The sequence below is a fragment of the Cyanistes caeruleus genome, chromosome Z, assembly GCF_971803275.1.
Source record: "Cyanistes caeruleus chromosome Z, bCyaCae1.hap1.1, whole genome shotgun sequence".
Taxonomy (NCBI): Eukaryota; Metazoa; Chordata; class Aves; order Passeriformes; family Paridae; genus Cyanistes; species Cyanistes caeruleus.
Window position 1 is genome coordinate 18,960,926 of NC_141732.1, and position 18,213 is coordinate 18,979,138.

An 18,213-nucleotide genomic window follows, 5' to 3' on the forward strand; every position below is an offset into this window, starting at 1 on the left:
CTCAGTGTGAAAACTGGAAGAAATATCACAAACTGATGTGCAGACAGATAAAGTAAACACCTAATTTTCAGTCTCAAACTCATCATGTAGCTGCCATTATGCATTTTCTTAAACAACTTTTTACATTAAATATACATAGGTGAAGAAAAGAAAAAAAGAAAGATTATTTTAATGCATAATGTGAAAACTGAACTAAGCTATTCACAATAAGACAAAAAATATAAAACTCTCATACTGACTCCACAAGTCATTGCCCCATAAATCAGGATACTGTTTTATTAGTGTTAGACCTCTAAAAGGGAAGCAAACCAGGAAAGAAAAAAAAAAAAAAAGAAAAAAGAGAAAAAAAGTTTGTAAGAGTCTCTGCTCTGTAGGCACAAGAAGTTTATTACTGTTTTAAGGCCAAACTATATCCATGTCTTGCAGATTCAGCTAATGTTACTCTTTTCTCCCCATCCAGAATTAATCTTTCTTTTTGATTTGCAAAAAGAAAATCAGGTTCAAGTGAATTTCCACAGTGGAATCATGTGAAGAGATGCTGTTCAAAAGCTACACATTTGGTCGTTGAATAATGAGTACCTTTTATGACATTTGTTTTTCTTTAAAATATAGGTGAATATATATGTATGTTTTCATACACATGTAGTTTAAAGTCAGTAAAAGGTATTCAAGTCATATACAATGTCTCAAATTACTAGTAAAATGAGATTGTAAGGCACAGTGGTACACATTACAAGAGTCAAAAAGATCATCAGTTTTGAAGCAAAAGCAACACCCATAGAATTCTAGGCAGACTGAACTTATGACAAAAAGAGATTTTAGATTCTGTTTGTCTCAATGACTTTCTCAGCTTTCATTTTTACTGTTCACTCTGAGTCTTCATTCTTTAAGCAAGCTTGTCGTCATTAAACAATCTGCTTAATTTTATAGTCTGGAGGTGTGCTGGAACAGAGTTACCCATTTGTACTCATGGTAGAAAGTTAGGCAGTTAGTTCCAATAACTGAATCAAAGGTTGTTGTGGTGTAATTATTTTATTCACAAGAAATTCTTTTTTTTACCTAACATAGTGCAACAACATCAGTGAACACATTATCTAGAGACTGCTAAGAGAAATTAGTCATACAGAGCTCAAACTGAGGTGAAACTATTAAAACAATGCAAAAGCAAGGAATGACCACATTAGCATTTTGGTCATGAAAGACTTTTAATGAGAGAAACTATAAATATTTCCTTAACATGTTAGAGCTGTGACCTATACAAAACACCTGACATAATAAGACTACCAGTCCAACTGTAGCAAAGCTTTCATTATGAAGAAGGTAATATAAATAAATTTATGCAATGAGTAATTTTTTATGCACAAGTTCTGAGGACAAAGAACTTACCAAAACCTGTGACCCAAAATCTGCTATCAAAGCTATGCAGGCAGACCAGTCCTTTCCCCACATGGATTTTGTTGGGTTATGAGGATGTCCTTCATGCAGGAAATGGTCATTGTGAATACAGCTAGCAGACAAGAGTTCTTTCCAGCAGTAAGATTCATACACTGACTATTACACATTTTTTATCCTATTTCTTCTGAGCAGCTGTTAATAACACTTTCTCCAATCTTGAAACTGTTGGCTAACTATGCAGAGGAAGCTCAAGAGCTTGTAAAACACTCATTGCAATTCTATGTAAGTACAGTGACCTCACAAGGAAATGTTTTATATGGAAGCAGTACCTCACATTACAGATGCTATCACTTGTCCTTATCCCCAGCTGTAACAATAAAATACTATTCTGTCTCCAGAGGTTTGACTGAAGAATCTTTCTAATCAAAACAGATCCAAACAAAACACTGGACACAATTAAATTTGAATGAGTGACTCTGTGGTCATGGTCCTTGAGTTGTGTTGGGCATACTACATGGCGTTCACAAGTAGAAAACCTAAAGTTTCTTAAAATTGCATTTTTAACCATACTAAAAGCAAAATATGCAGAAATACAATTTCCCAAGGATTTTTCTAGAAATTATAGTTGTTTCTGACATGATAAGGACATCATCAAAACACATTCTCATCCAAATTAATAAATAACTGTAAAACTATAATCTTAGCCTCTGAGGATGAATTTAAGAACAAAAAAATATTACACTCATAAAACTTATGTAAGGACAAATTGGTTCAGTTAGAATGTATGCTCAATGTGACAAAGGATGCCTCAGCAGGTTTTATTAAAATAATTAAGTAAAATTAAATAAATTTTTAAAGTACTTTCCAACCTTGTTTATATTATTAATAGCACCATGAAAATAATACCATTAAACACGGTATGTAATAAAATACATTTAAATGTCTGAGGTATAAAGGTTATTTCTCATTTATACCTTATTAGATGCTTCCCTTCCTTCCATAATACTGTTCATCTGGCTTACACTTCATGCTCAAGTCATGCAGATTGGAGCTGACTCTCAATTACACAAAGTCTTTCTCCAAAGATGACAGACCAAATACAGTAGAGATAAAATACATCAAGGTTTAAAATAGGTCCGTTCAGCCCCACTGCCACTTCATCATGAAATGATATAATTCACTGATGCCTCTGCCTAGCCTAACATATGTTCTATTCACAGCCTGCGTCACTCTTCATTTGTAATTCTTTCCCTTTTTTTCCCCTCATCTTGTAATACTTTGCTTGGTTGAAGACAAAATACTGAAAGGAAAAAAGAATATTATCATATGATGACCTGTTCCAGGGTGTTAAGTCCCTGTCAAGGTTTGATTTTAACATGGGGTATTGATGACAGTACATGAATTCAGGCATCATGTCTGGAATTAGACTATATTAATTATCACTTGAGTGCAGTAGGCATGAAAGTGCTGTTTCATTGACTAAAAGGATTTGACTGAATAAAATCCATTTCTCATCTGGTTGCTTATGGATAAAGACATTTTTTCTCTTTGCAGTGGATTTTTCTTTATTAAATATGATATTTATAAGATTGAATAGACTGTCTCATTCAACCACAGATATAAATATTTTTAAATAAAAATATTAAATCTATTGTTTTGCTGACAACTGCTTATATATCAAAGTTTACAGCTCAGTCATTACCTAGAAAATATAAAATGTGAACACAAAATGCCTATGTATGTAATAAAATATTATTATAAAATGCAAAATTATGAAGGATTAATTGTTCTTTTATTAAAAAGTAATTTTATAATGACATGTAGGTGGGAAATATCCTATAATTTTATTTCCACTTAGTAAGAAGATGCACAGAATATTTTTATGTAATCAAAACATGGTTTAAATCATTAAAAAAACCCTAGGTCAGTGTAACCTAATTACCTAGAAAAATTCTACTTTATAGCCTTTACTATGCAAACCGTAACTTAGCTATAGAAAAACTGGAAGGAGACCTGAACTTTCAAGTGCAAATATCCATAGAGATAGGTAAACCAGCATATGGCAATATAACTATGTAATTTTATTTTTTTTAATTTATCCTTTTCAGTGACTACCCAGAAATACGCATTTCTCACTTTATGTTACGTGCTAGCTGGCTCATGCATTTGCACTACCATAGCAAAGTGCCAGAAAACATCTTCACATGATGGCCATTGCACAGATGTTGCTCATGGTATATAAATTTTCTTTTAGTGTACCAGAGATTCTTCCACCCTCTTTTTAGCATCCCAGCTGTGCTGGGAGATGATGCTGGGGCAATGGAAGCTAAAAGAGTTGGACTTAGTGGAGAGCAGTGTCCTTAACTGCTAACACCAGCTGTAGGTTTGCGAGATAATTAGAATTACGAATATTTTAATTAATTATACTTAATCAGCCATGTACCTTGTATCTGTCTACTGATCTTTCTATACCTGTATTTATAGTCTTCCTCAGAGACTCTAAACAGAAGAATAGCCATCTAATGCTGTTACTTTTTAAAATCATGCTATATGTTTAGAGATCTGAGGAAATGGAAGAAACTTCTTACTTTGGTAAGTATTGATTAAGAATGGGTAGACCCACCAATCAGCAGCATGGTAAACACATTGAAACATTCCAAACCTCTAAAATCTTGCCTAGTCACAGTACTGAACTGTGCTAGCTGACCTAGGTGACCCTAGGTGACCCAAAATCATGTATTCCATGTTTCTCTCTACATCAAACCATGCAAATTTGCTGTCTCTTCAAGACATGCTGCCAGAAAAGGGACCTTGTCTGTTCTACCCTGGTTTACAGCAGGACAGGGATGCTGGGTCCCTTTTAAAACAGGGAACAGACACAAGAAACTCTCTGTTTTGTTCTTTCTGGGCTCTGGAGTGCTCTGCAATACTTCCACTACTGCTGCCTACTGTTTGCCAAGGGAGGGGGCCCCACAGCTGCCCACCAGCATGGATCAGAGCCATTCTGCAAGTTCCACCTGCTGCCAGCAGTCCACCAGTGCTTTTTTACCAGCGCACTCTGGAGAGAAAGCCTGCCCAGCCGTGACACAGAGACTGCACCAGCACCCCGACAGCACTGGCTCGTTTTGAACAAAAGTAGTTCTTCCCAGGTTTTGTTCTTTCCCTGCTCCCAGTTGTTTCGTTTGTTTGGGGAGGAGGGAGTTTGTTTTCTTGAGCTGTGGAGGCTCGTTTGCTCTGTTGTTTCCTTTGCTCTCTCTCTCTCAGCCCCTGGTCTGCTGCAGGGGCCTCTCTCCCATCCTGTCTTTGTCCTCTGGCTGCCCGGACAGCAACCATCTTCTTTGCTTTCTTCCTCGGGGGACCACCTGAACCGTCCTCAGGGGCTGTTTCTGAGGTTTTGCTGTTTTCTTTTAGTAAACAGCTATTTTTTTTTTCCCACTTGTATCTTTTTGCATTTGTCTCTCCTTATTTGTTAGAGGAGAGAGGTTGAAATCCAAGGGAAGGTAACTTATTTCAGTCTCCATCCTGTAAAATTCTCTTAAAATGAGACATCAACTACAATCAGAGATCAGCTTTAGCTAGTTCTAAAGAATCATTTTAAAGGATTAAAAATTGTAGCCATTGAGAGAAGTACACTAATTGTACCTTCCCAGGTGTTTCAATAAGCAGTAAGTTGATGACTTCCTCTGAAGGGATAAGCTAAATGACGATGCTGATTAAGGTGGCATCAGAAAGGCATTCACAAATCACAAAGACCAGGTAGGAGACAACATCTGGAACTGCCATAGCAGATGATGCAGAAATTTTTGCTTTTAAAAAGGTAAGTTTTATGGAAATTATTAAAGCTTCATACAAAAGATCATGTGAGATCAACAGCTAGTGTTGTTCTGTGTTTGGCAGGAAGGAGTAGTCACCCTATATACACTTTTCTCCTTTCTACTACTTGATTCCCCTTCCCTTTTCAGGCCACAAATATCAGCATGCAGTGATTACCTCTTTGCTTACCCCTGTCTAGCAGGCTGTGATTAGTTCCTCCATTCCTGCAATCTCTCCCTAAGCCTCTGCCTTCTCTCACTCTTACCACCTTTTCCCAAGGAGCTCATTCTACTTTCCCCAAAATGTCTTTCAGTCTAACCGTACCTGAGCTATGCTGAGCATAGGTGTGGTAACAATTGAAGCAAGAATGATAGTATCCAAGAACTAAAAAAATTTGCCAGAGATAAAAAGTTTGGTCTCTTTCAAGAGAAAAGCAAAAAAATCCAAAACCCCCCAACCTGTAAATGTGTAGGGCAATGTTTTAGTAATTTTGGACTTTCTGAAAGACAAAAGAGTCAAGACTGCTTTCCCTTCTAGAGGAACATGGCACGACAAGTGGCAGATTAGAACAATTATGCTTGCTCTGCCTTCTCCATTGAGTGATCCCTACTAAAAAAATTTTGTCCCTTCCTTTTTCTCCTCCAGTTACTTGGTTTGCACAAATTCTTTGTCTTACAGTTCTTGCACATTAGAAGCCAACAGCTTGATCCCTGCTTTAGAACAGTACCCCCAGAAAAGTATGATGTGAATGAATGGCACTATTCATTCAAGTCAAAAGAAAGCCAGTGAGCTTACTGTACAAAACCGAGGTTGATTGACAACAAAACGCCGCATAGGTTATGCAAAATCAGGGAGGCTACAATGTGGGAATGAATGAATGGGATCTGTGTGCTGAATGGGTGACTCACCACACCTACACCCTGCAGTGAGGTGCTTGCAAATATCTTAAGAACAGCCTCAGTAAAACATCATTGTGCCAATGGTTAAGCTCCATCAAACCTTAGGAAACTACAGAGATTATTTTAATACTTCTAAGTGTAATTATGGGCATTGTTTTAAAACACTTTTCCTTAAATACCAACTGCAATCTGCTACCTCAGAAAAACTGTCACTAGAGCTCCCTGCTTATTTGGATGACTCAGTAATCAAATGAAATCACATTATCTTTGATCTTTTCTTTACAGTGATGTAATTAAGAAACTTATGATTTGGGAGCAACATCTTTTAGCTTGCAGCTGTCTTCTATGAATATTTACAACATATCCATCTTTGTATGGATAATATAATCATTGCTTCCTGATGAGAAGTAACACATTTTTGTATCTTTCATGAAGTAAAAGGCACATGGTATTCAACAAGCACTTCTACAGAGGCTTGGTTTGGGGTAAGAAACAAAAGTAAACATCCATCAAGACAGCCTAAAAGAAAACATATTCAGACTGCTTCAAAATGTCTGAACCCAGCACCATTACAGTTTTAGAAACACTGAAGAAAAAAAAGAAAGATCAAACCAGGAATAAACAAGACCAGTCACAGCTCATTCTCACAGGATCTACACTAGAAATGAATCTGCACCTGAGACACAAATACACCAGATCTTCGGGGCTCACAAAAAATTATGCACTTGAGATGCTAATCAAATACACTGTATCAAATATACTAGTATTGTTAATAATATTGCTATTCAATACACAATATAAAAAAGAACTGTTTACCAGATATATAATGAAAGAGAAAACATGCCATCAGTGTCCTATCTGCAGCAAAGATCACAGGACACTCCTATTTGCAAGGAAAAGTGGAACTGGGCAAGTCCACATAGTACTTCTGACTCCTCCTTTATTCTAAAGATATCTAGTATTACCACTTCCAACATTTTGCACTACAGGTGAACATTAGAAATTAATGCATCTATATCTATGTAGAATGGCTTATGGGAGGGACAACAGAAAAATTTAAGACACTGATTACCCCAGTCAAATGGAAACTGCTGGCATATACATAGGTCTTTTGCACATTTCACATGTAGTATATAGGACAGACAAGTACTGTGTTTGTATGGAATTCCGGTTCCTGGCATATTTCCTTTCTCATGCTAGAAGTACACTCATTTAATACTGCTGCTTTTTGTACAGGCTGTTTGAACCTTTTATTATGATTTAAGACAGTCACATTTTTTCAAAAATATTTCTGTGTTGCTGCGTGGGGTCGATGGTAGGGGGCTGCAGCCTTCCCAGGAGTGTCTCTGGGAAAGCCGCTTCAGTCAGCGCCACACACACCCACAGACACTCCTGCAGCTGGACAGATACTGTTGGAGCCAGCAGCAAGGAGTTGAGAGGGGCCTTTGTATGGGTTCCACGAGGAGAGTTTACTCCCCCTAGCTTGTGAAGGGTCCAGGAACAAAGGGCCCAGGGCAGGGCTGTGCAACATCTTCTGTACTAGGGGTGGAGAGCAAGTGGGACCAGTGAACTTAGGGCTGGAGGGTGGTACAGAGGAGGGTCCAGGGTGCCAGAACCAACCAGTCTGAGGTAGGCGAGGGATCAGAGAACTCGGGCCAATAGGGAACCAAGGACGAGGGAAGGTTCTAGGGATAAGGGAGGGTCTGAGCAAAGGAGGGAGGGAAGGAACCACCCAGGAGGAAGGAAAAGGGGCTGGCCAACAGGCCAGGGGGAAGGGTAGAACTGGGGTACAGGCACCATCAACAGGGATGGAGCATAGGAGAGATCTTAACCCTTAAATTATAGTGGCATCCCTCCAAGGGGATTTACCACTCTCCGGGGCAGGGGGCTCACAAATCCCCACATTTCTGCACTGTGTAGGTAGATGAATAATGACAGTTTGTGGACACTTGTTCCTGTGACATTTCTGATTTATTAGTATAATCTAGCAATATAAAACTTGAAGAACAATTAAATGATCTGAAAGTTATTCCATAAGGTATTAGGAGACTATTAATTTCATTACTGACTAATGAGAGGAAGATGGGTTTGATTCTTAAAACAAGATTGGTAACACTCTGGGTGGAAAAAGATTATTACTTCTATACGTGACATACTTGAATCTGTAGTGAACAGGCAACATCACAACTCTTAATAGAAACCTGCCTAAGTATGAAACCTATATTGGAGATGTTTTAAATTCCAAAACATAATCTGAGATTTGATGAAGAAAGTAGGGTTAAACACTTCACAATCCAAACCGAAATATCTGTCCTGTTCTAAACTTCTATCATAAAATTACTTTCAAGTTGATACTACTGCTTTATTTTTTCCCTAGGCAGCCCTAATAAAAATGCACTATTTTACTGCTTCACTTAGTAAAACTTTCAAACTTTCTGCAGTTAAAGCTAAAAAAAAAAAAAGGTGGAAACCATGACGATTCTTCAATAGCTATAAAGAGCAGAAAAAGTGTATCAGAAAAACAAGAACAGAAATCAGGCTGTTTGTCCAAAAATTTAATGCTCACCTTTTCATGCTTAAGACTTACAAACCTAAGAAATAACCGATCTCACACCAAGGCAAATATGGTAAAATTGCAACACCAAGGTTGCAACATCAGATGCTTTTATCTAATTCCTTTTCCTATTCCTGCTATTCCTATGAAGATTTTGAAAAACAAAAAAACAAAATGATAAAAAAACCCCAAAAGGATTTCCAACATCTATACAGTTCAAATACTTCCACACTATTAATGCCTTCTATATATGCAAATTCTTACTATTAAATCACTGATCAAATCAAATATGCCTTTAGCCATGAGAGGTCTATATCACTCAGAATGCCAGTGCAGTCTTGGTTTGCAAACAACCAGAAAAAACTTCTGAAGAAGTTTATGAATCTGCATTCTTATGTCATTGCTTGGCATCTTAAAACTTTATAAAGTAACTTCTGACTCAAAGCAAGCAGACAGATGAATCTAGATGAAATGCTGATTTCAGAGGTCAAGATCCAGGAATGCCAGAGTTGTGGGTTTGATGCCTCTTACAGGCTGCTCACTTAAGAAGTTGGACATCATGATCCTGTGGATCCCTTCCAACTCAAAATATTCTGTGGTTCTCTGATCTTTTAAAGAGATCACTCTCTCTCATATTAGAATAATGGCCAAAGAGTATCCTCCCCTATGACAGGAAAATTAATTAGTGATTCAGGCTTGACCAGACATCTCTGCTTTAAACACATTAGTTTGATTGCTAAAACAGTATTAAGCCCACAAACAAAGGAGTAAGAACCTACTGAATAAAATAACACTGACCACAACCACGACTCTAATAACCAGTTTGTACATATTTGGTGACATTTCTTAAGTAGATACTTCTTCTTTATTTACTAATACTATATATTGAAGAAAAATTGTGACAAATTTGTGTACAAAACGGTGAAACATCAAAGCAAAGGTGCAGTAATTTTCTCAAAAGTTGCACTGAAACTTCATTATAGGGCAAGATTACTATATATCTGCCTCCACTGCATTTGGGAAGGTCTATATCAAGAAGTTAATTTTTTTTTTTTTTTATCAGTCAGGACAAGTTTCAGCTTACTCCATAGCCGAACACCCACCATTATGTGAAACTATCATTCTGTTCTGAGTAGAACAGTAGAAGAGTATTGAGGAAATTGAAATTGAGTATTCTCAAAAATTGTTTTCTTATATTCTAATATTTTCAAAGTTCATTACCTTACATTACCTCTTCACATAGTATTGTGCAACAGAAGGTTTCAGTCCGGTATTTGTCACCCTTATGTCCTTCTGCTTTAAATCTGGGTAATAAATATCAACAACTGGTACTGGATGGAATAATGAACATACTACTTCAGGAAAAAAAACTTCCCTTTCTCTTTCAAAAATGAAGGATTGCCAGAATGAAAGTCTAGCAAAAATACAAATACACTGAGAATATGCTATTTCAAGTTAACTGTGATTCACCATTAACCTTTCCTTTTTCTAACAAACTCCTAAAAAGCTTATTGAAAAGCTGAAAGAAATGGATCTAATGAATAATGTCATAGGCTGCAAATGGGACAGGATAGTGGTTCTGCTGTGTTATTTTCTATACTGGTGAAGACTGCTTGACATTCATATTAATCTTAGTATGTCTCGAAAGAATTAATGCTATTCCCATAATTCATAAAACTATTGACTATAAATAATAGTTATCCCTCTTAAGAGAGCTTCATGAATTCCTAGTTAACTTATTAAAATGGAGCAAGTAATTTCTCAGTGTGCCTCCTCTATTACTAGAGAATCTACTAAGTTCCAGAATTTTCTGTTCCTTTTCATTTCAGCATGTACCTACCACCCATTGAATGATTTGGGAGAAATATCACAGAAGGAAGGATCAGCAGTATATTGATGATGCTGCAGTGCTACCTATTCATCACCACCTACAACTATATCAATATTGCCTATCAGTCAGTCAATGGATGAAATCAGGTCAGAAATAAGAGAGAGCAATCTGTGTGAAGGGGAATGAAGAGTATGACAGATGTGTAGAGAAAAATCTTTTCAAAGGATTCACAATGGATGTACAGTTTCCCTTGCTTTGAGGGAGACATACATAATATTGGTCAATTCAACTCATAAATTAGAATTCTGGGAATTTTCCCTGACACTAAGTTTCAACCATTACCAATGTCTTCAGTTTCTTGTTGCTAGGAAACTTCTTCCAATCCTGGTGGATGACCATAAGATCATAGGAAAACTCAGGTTGGAAGGGACATTAGGAGGTCTTTAGCTCAACCTCCTACTTAAAGCAGGGTCAGCCATGAGGTCAGACCAGGGTTATCCAAAAATGGCTGAATGAGTGATGTCCTAGCCTCATTACATCCACACCTTGGCTGGACTATATGCAATAATTGGACACATTTTCATTCTAAAAACTGGATAGTAATAGTGCATTCTTCCTTAACAAGATATACATTCTTACCATTAGGGCTTTTAGCTGGTGTATTCTTAAATATGAACATCTCCACTTGCCACAGTGGCTTCCCCTAGAGTTGTGATGTTCAAAGTCTGTTCAAATATTAAAAAGGTGTCAGCAGCTTACCTAAAAGACTGACTAAAACCAGACAGTAGTCCTCTGACCTAAAGAAGCTCTAGGAAAAAGGAAGAAAAAGCTTTGGCATAGTCTGAGACTGCAAAATGCCTTCCCACAGGAACTACAGATCATCAGAAATTCCATCCCTGCAAGTATAAGTTCTATTCTGTGATATGATATTGTTATAATTAATATGTATACTTATATACACTTCCATATTTTATATTACCTATATTTATAGGTGCATGCATCTTGCTCCATAAATTTGCAGAGTTTATTTTTTTTTTTAAAAAAAAATCCCAAAAATGTTAATTTCACTGAACACACATTTCCATTTGTAAAAGAACCAGGGAAGAAGCACACTTATTAGCTTCACAGACTAATGACACCAAACTAAAATGCTTTGTTTTGCATTTCAAAGCCATGATCTTCATCATATACCTTGATTTTTATTAACTTCCAGATAAAAGCCTACAATCATTAGGAATAAAGATTTCACAACTGCAACTTTGAAATACCTTGGCAGAAATGAAGCAATTTCCAAAGATAGCCATCGGATATTTAGAAATAGCATAACTGGAACAGAAATGCACATTGAAGTACTAGCTTTGCCCAACACTAGAGTCACTCAGACAAAAAAAAAACTGTTACAATGAAGAAATGAACTATATAAATTTGTATCCTAAATTGTACTGGCTTAACTTTTTCTTTACATATTTCAGTTCTGCAGTCATGTGTTCTGAATAAGGAGTAAAATAATGTGAAAAATTAACAAAAATTCCTCAAGGACTGGCAATACATGTAGTACAAAACTGAGAGCCAGGCTGAGCTGTTATCTATATAACTGGTTTATTCACATATTGAATAAAACTACCAGTATAAAATGTTTAGCATGTTTTACCAATTTGATGTAGTTACCTGGTATGAATGATGACAATTTTTAATTAATATTTAATTTCTTTGTATTTTTATGTGTCCATAATGATAAGACTCTTTTGCAAAACTTTTTGTAAAAAACAGGCAGTGTAATAACTAAAGCCACTTTCACCACTATTAAGCATTTCTGTTTTCCTTAGGAGCCTCTTCAGTCAACAAAAATTCAGTTTATTTCGATATCTGCAATTTATTCCTGAAGTTTCTCTCATCTTAAAATTCAACTAGCTCCATTCTATTGTAAGAGTTATTGTCTACTTACACTAATATTTTTATTTTTAATTATGACAATCACCAAAGAAAATTAAATATAAATTGTGCCTTATAAAGACTGAAAATAGCTGAAATATCTGCCAAGGATTTTTCATGTTAGCAGGGAGGGAGAACTCAGAATAAGTAAAAATGGATTGATGCCATCCACGGATTTTTAATGTCTTATGCATCATAAAATGACAAATATAGTAAAAAAACCTCATAACACATTCCTTTTGGTTCTCATTTGTCCTCATTATCATAAATCCCCCAAACTGATATAGATCTAATGATGAGATTCTCATTATTTTTTTCCTGTGATGAAATAATTCCTATTTATAACGATAAGTATCTCAGAAGCTTTTCTAACCTAAGAGATCATTTTGTAATACAATTTGAAGATTCCATATGGGTTTTTTCCTCAGAAACCCACAACAACTAAACTCTAATTTATTTTCAAATACTATAGTTACACTACCTCTTTTTCAATGTATAATATATATATTGATAATTTTTATCAATTGTATATATCTGTTGTCTCTTCTGAAGGAGAATACAGATTGACAGTATGTCAGTTTATTTAACTGCTACTTTTCACATATTTCATTTTGATTTTAGGTATGACTCAGTGATTTCAACACATATGCACTTTTAAAGAAATTATAGATGAAAAATTTTACTACTTGTTTACTTAAATTCATACAATTCCCTAGATCTTATGAAATCTTTCCCTCAGAAATCATTCTATTATGGTTTTCATGTGTTTGTTGGTTTAAGTCAGGAAAAAAAAAATCACAATAGTCTCAAACACTTTGTGAAGCAATAGTTTGAACTGTGAATACCTATACTGGGATACTACTTGGTTTTGGGACTGGGCTGCTTTAAAGGGAGGATAGGAGACATGACATGCTCATGCTGACATGATGATAGAATAATGGGGAATTGGTGGGATGGGTTTGTTCTTGTTTTTCACTCAAAAACTAACTCTCCTCACATAATCTACCTCTTCATTGTCTGTTCAGTTAAACCTACTGGAAAGGCATCTCTTACTAATAGATTATGATAATGCTATGCAGCATTTGCAGGCCTCTTTTAGAATTGCAACCTTATTGTTACATTCCAACAGAATAAATTCATACTAAAATTTTACCTGGGTACAGTTGCCAGGTTTACAGCAGCACATCAGCAAGCGGTTAGGGCCAATTTTATCCTCACCCCCAAAAAATTTGTATTTTACTGAAGACTAACTGAATTATGGTGATTTAGCAAAATGATCAAGAAAACCCAAAACAAAAACAAAAAAACCCCACAAAAAACCACAAAAAAAGCCCAGAACCCATCCACACAATGTTTTTCCTATACTACTGTATATTGACAGCTACAGGTTATGGATGTCTGATCTATCAAAAGGATTTCTGACATGAAAAAGACTGAAAATATAATGGCTAAATTTTAGACTTCTTCTTTGGGATCTCTACGGCTTCAGTGAACAGATTATTTCAAGACCTTTCAGCTAATCAACAGTAAAACTTGCACATTGCTCATCAACTAAATAAAATAGTTAATTGCACCTATGTAAGGGCATAATAGTTATTTTGATGGTACTTTAATACTTCTATATGCCTTAGGATGGGTCCTCGAGGTAATCTAACAAAGTAACGGCAATTTAGGTAGCTGTGCTAGAACCAGCTTCTAATAACTTTCCTGGAGAGTGATAAAAGGAATTGCCTGTAGCAGAGGTTGCAATGCAATAGAATCCTTGTGGGACTTCAGGCAAAGACACCCCAAAAAGTCTTTCTGAAGACCTATACACATACTGCATACTGCTTAGGCAATTAAGAGTTAACACAGTAACAAATGTGTACTTGGATATACTGGTTTTAACGCTAGAAGTATTTTTAAAAGCTCAGCATGTGTATTAAAAGGCTGCTTGCTTTTTTTTTTCTTATTTTTTTTTTTTTTTAGAAAACCATAAAAAAATTTGGAGTAGCAAGGGTGACCTCCAGTGTGCAATTAAGTTTATGTCATTATATCTTATATGTAACAAAATATTTTCTTGGCCTGCTAATGATTTTGGTTATCCTAAAAAGCAATCATTTACTTTATTTCTTGTGCACAACACAGAAATTCAAAACATTGCCTTCTGCTTCGAACTGTGATTTTCTCACAATATTTTGAACTTCTCTGTATTATAGATAACAGCGTAAAAAACAACTGCCTAAACAGAAAAACTAGAAAATTTGCTTTTTGCTCCTGTCCAAATGCAGATTATCACAGTCTACACTTTTATCCTAGAATAATAGTAATTAAAAACAATTAACGCATTACAGAAACTTTTGCATTTTAAGAGTATTAGAACATTACAAATCAATAGTGCTACTACAGGGTACAAAATACTTCAGCTCACAATTTAAACTCACATGCATTTCATTGCAAACCTGAGAAAATTTGAAAATATTCAGAAATTCTAACAAGTCAAAACTATCACGAGAACTTATGGAAAATATGTGTTCATTCTCTTGGTAAGCTAATCATTAGGTATAGTGTCTAATAAACTCCAGAAATACCTATATTGAGTATGACTTATTCAAGAAATAAGTTAAGCCCACGTTCCAAAAGATAAATTCATTATAGTGATGAGTTGTGTCAGATGGATATCTTTGAATTAAACCTTTAGTCAATGGGGTGTCATTAAATGAAAATAAAACAGATATCACCATTATGAATTCAAAACTAAGAACATTATTGTTATGTAACTTTTTATTTCCATCATCAATACACTATTTAGCTTTTGATGACTAATTTTGAGGTAGTTTTTCTAATAAAATAGGTAGCATTTTTTTAAGCTAACTGCAAGGACAGAAAAGATCCAATAATGGTTGACAAATGGGGCTACTGTGTCAATGCAAATGTCATTCAGGGTCTGTCAGTCTTCCTTTTATACACCACTTCAGAGGAAGTTAAAATTTGGTTCAGGGCTGACTCCTGACACACTGTGCAAGATGTCACACTAGATCTGTTTTGGTTTTTGGCTTTTTCTTTATTAAATTATTAAGGTTAGTCGTTTTAACCCCTATCTGCAGAGGAGGAAAGAGTTGAAGAACACACTTTCCTAAATAACAATAATATGAGAGCATCTTACTGCTTTCAAAACTTGAATGCTGCATACTGATTATCAAAATGTAGAAGAAAGACCTTCACTGCAACATTAGTTCAGAAGAATGCCATTTCATGATTAAGGGTAAAGGAAGTTGGCCTTTTGGTTTCATCAATAAGCAATTACATATTTGTCCACAATCTTCAAAATACTCTACTTTCCAATTCTTTCTTTGGACTTCATGCATACTTTCATAAAGTATCTTTACCCTCAGCAGAATGATATAAATTCCTTTATAGTATAGATCCTAGACTTTACAATGTTTATAAAGTAGACAATCATAAAGTCAGAAACTGACTTTCTCTCCGGTAGAAAGCGGTGCGCCATAACCTCAAGGCGTCGGCACTGGCAGACAGTTTGCATGCTCACCCCAACATCAGCGTGGCATGTTACTGCCTCACACTGACACCGAGTATGCACATTACCCACGGTGCATGCTAAGTGCTCCACGGCTGCAGCACACAGCAAACGGGTCACACTCCAGGCTGATGCACTCTGGGGACACTAATTCAATATATTATATCAAGGTTAGGAAAGGTTTGAACAACAGCGTATGAACAAACCTTTTCTTTCTTTCCAAGATGGGCAGACCCACTACCATTTACATTATGAAATTATGAACACTTAATTTTAATTTTAGTTCAAAGTAATGTTTTTCCGAGCCCAATCAGGGCCAAAATATGTTAAAGCAATTAAAAATGTCTTTAAAGTAGCGTAATTCGTATCTACTTATTACAATACCTATTTGTAACAGGGATCAACATATATTTGAGGAAAAGATTTTTATCTTTCACAAAACAGGGGTTTAAACTTGATAGAGTCTTAAACAATAAAATAATCCAGAAAAAGCATATAATCTGTTTTTTACAACTCAGTACTGTTTATTTGGTAATAGCATTGAAAATGCAAGAAAACATGTCTTTCAAGCTACATGTTGTTTGACCTACTGGTTCTTGAAGTGTTCAATACTACTATAATACTACTAAAAGCTATAAACCAAAGACACAAGATTATAATAATCCATTATGAACTTATATACTGGTTGCTTTATTTTCATTTTACTAGTTTCTTTACTTTAATAGACGCCATGCGCCTACTTATGTTCACAACATGAAAAAAAAAAAAAGAACTGCATTTAGTATGTCACATAGTACTGAAATAATATGCAATACAGAAAATAATACTGAAGTAAGACATAATACAGCTAAAACTGAGGACTGGTTTGACTCATTATGAGTTGTTTTAGAGCAATAGTTACGAGATTAGGGAGTTTTAGTTTAATTACACTATAAACATCAGATTTCCTGCTGCATTATCTTAACACATGCAAAAATAAATGAAAATCAAACAGTTGCTCAAAAACTCTGTTGGAGGCATATGAAGTACTTATGTTACCAGTATATAAATACCCACAGCAATTTTTGTGCATCCATCTTTCAGACAAGAAACTTTTTTTTTCCTGAACTAAGTTTACATCTACCCATTGACTTTAATGCAACATTTTAGCGATCTGCAGGCTTTTTAAGTGAAGACCTCCCCTCACCCTCTATCTGAGCATCAGGAGACCATTTTAATTCACTCACAAAGAAATTCTCAAAGGGACTGGTATGTGTGGTAACATAGGAGCCAATATTGCAGCTATCAGTTTTCATACAGCCTGGCTGGACCTTTACATTAGAGCTGCCCCACATTTATTGTTCTTTCATTGCAGCTGTCAGCATTGCCTGACAGCGTATTACAAAATACATGGCTACAAAGTCACTATCAATCAGGACATGATCATGCAGATAATAGTAGCAGACTATTGATAATAGACCTTAAATCAGATCATCATGTATGAGATTCTTAAAAGCCAGTAGCCTTGAGGGCCTTTGTGCTCACTTCTATCTGCTCTAAAAGTAACTTACAAAACACCTAAAAACTTCACAGGGGTGTGTAATTAGCAACACTAAAAATAAGTAACAAAGTCCTGTTACTTTCTGCAAATCAAGGTGCGAATTAACTGAGATTTTCCCTAATTGTCTTCTAAAATATGTATTGTAGAAATAGTACACAATACCTGCAATTACACTAATGTTCTTTCCCCCTCCACTGGAAACAGCAGTTTTGTTGTGCTTTGAAACTCTCTCACTTCAAAAGCACTTCAACTTGATATGGCCATTTAACAAGGAGAACGGAAAATGTGTATAGTTTAGCAGCACTCTTCACCAAACTGAAAGCACCATGTTAAAAACAAAAGGATCTAATTTGTCCTAGTCATAAATAATAAAACAAAACAAGAGTTGCATGCAAATTTAGTAACATAAAATTTTAGGTGATAAACAGAATGGAGCCTGGCTTCTTGTTTAGTATTCCTTAGTTATCACCATAATTGCTGAATGTCTGTCATCACCAGGAGAAGAAAAAAGTGTCTCTCTCAGCTGTTCCCCTGCTTGTTTTGTTCACTGTATTCTTGTAAAGTGGGAGAAAATAAGTGTCATTTAATGAATAGTGCTATTCTTTGTCTGACAGCTTCATATCTGTTAGGTGTAGGAGGCCTAGTACTTTCCTTTCTGATAATGTTTTTGACAGTGTGCTAAATTCCTCCCCCAAAAGGCCGGTGTATATATTCTGCTAAAAGAGGCTTCAT

The 18,213-nt window shown here is 35.6% G+C and overlaps 1 protein-coding gene across 39 annotated transcripts in view; it reads right to left on the reverse strand.

The window, feature by feature from the left end:
* The window catches only part of KIAA0825 (KIAA0825 ortholog), a 239,834-nt gene that overhangs the window by 64,830 nt on the left and 156,791 nt on the right, over positions 1 to 18,213 (reverse strand). The gene's annotated exons all lie outside the window — the stretch shown is intronic.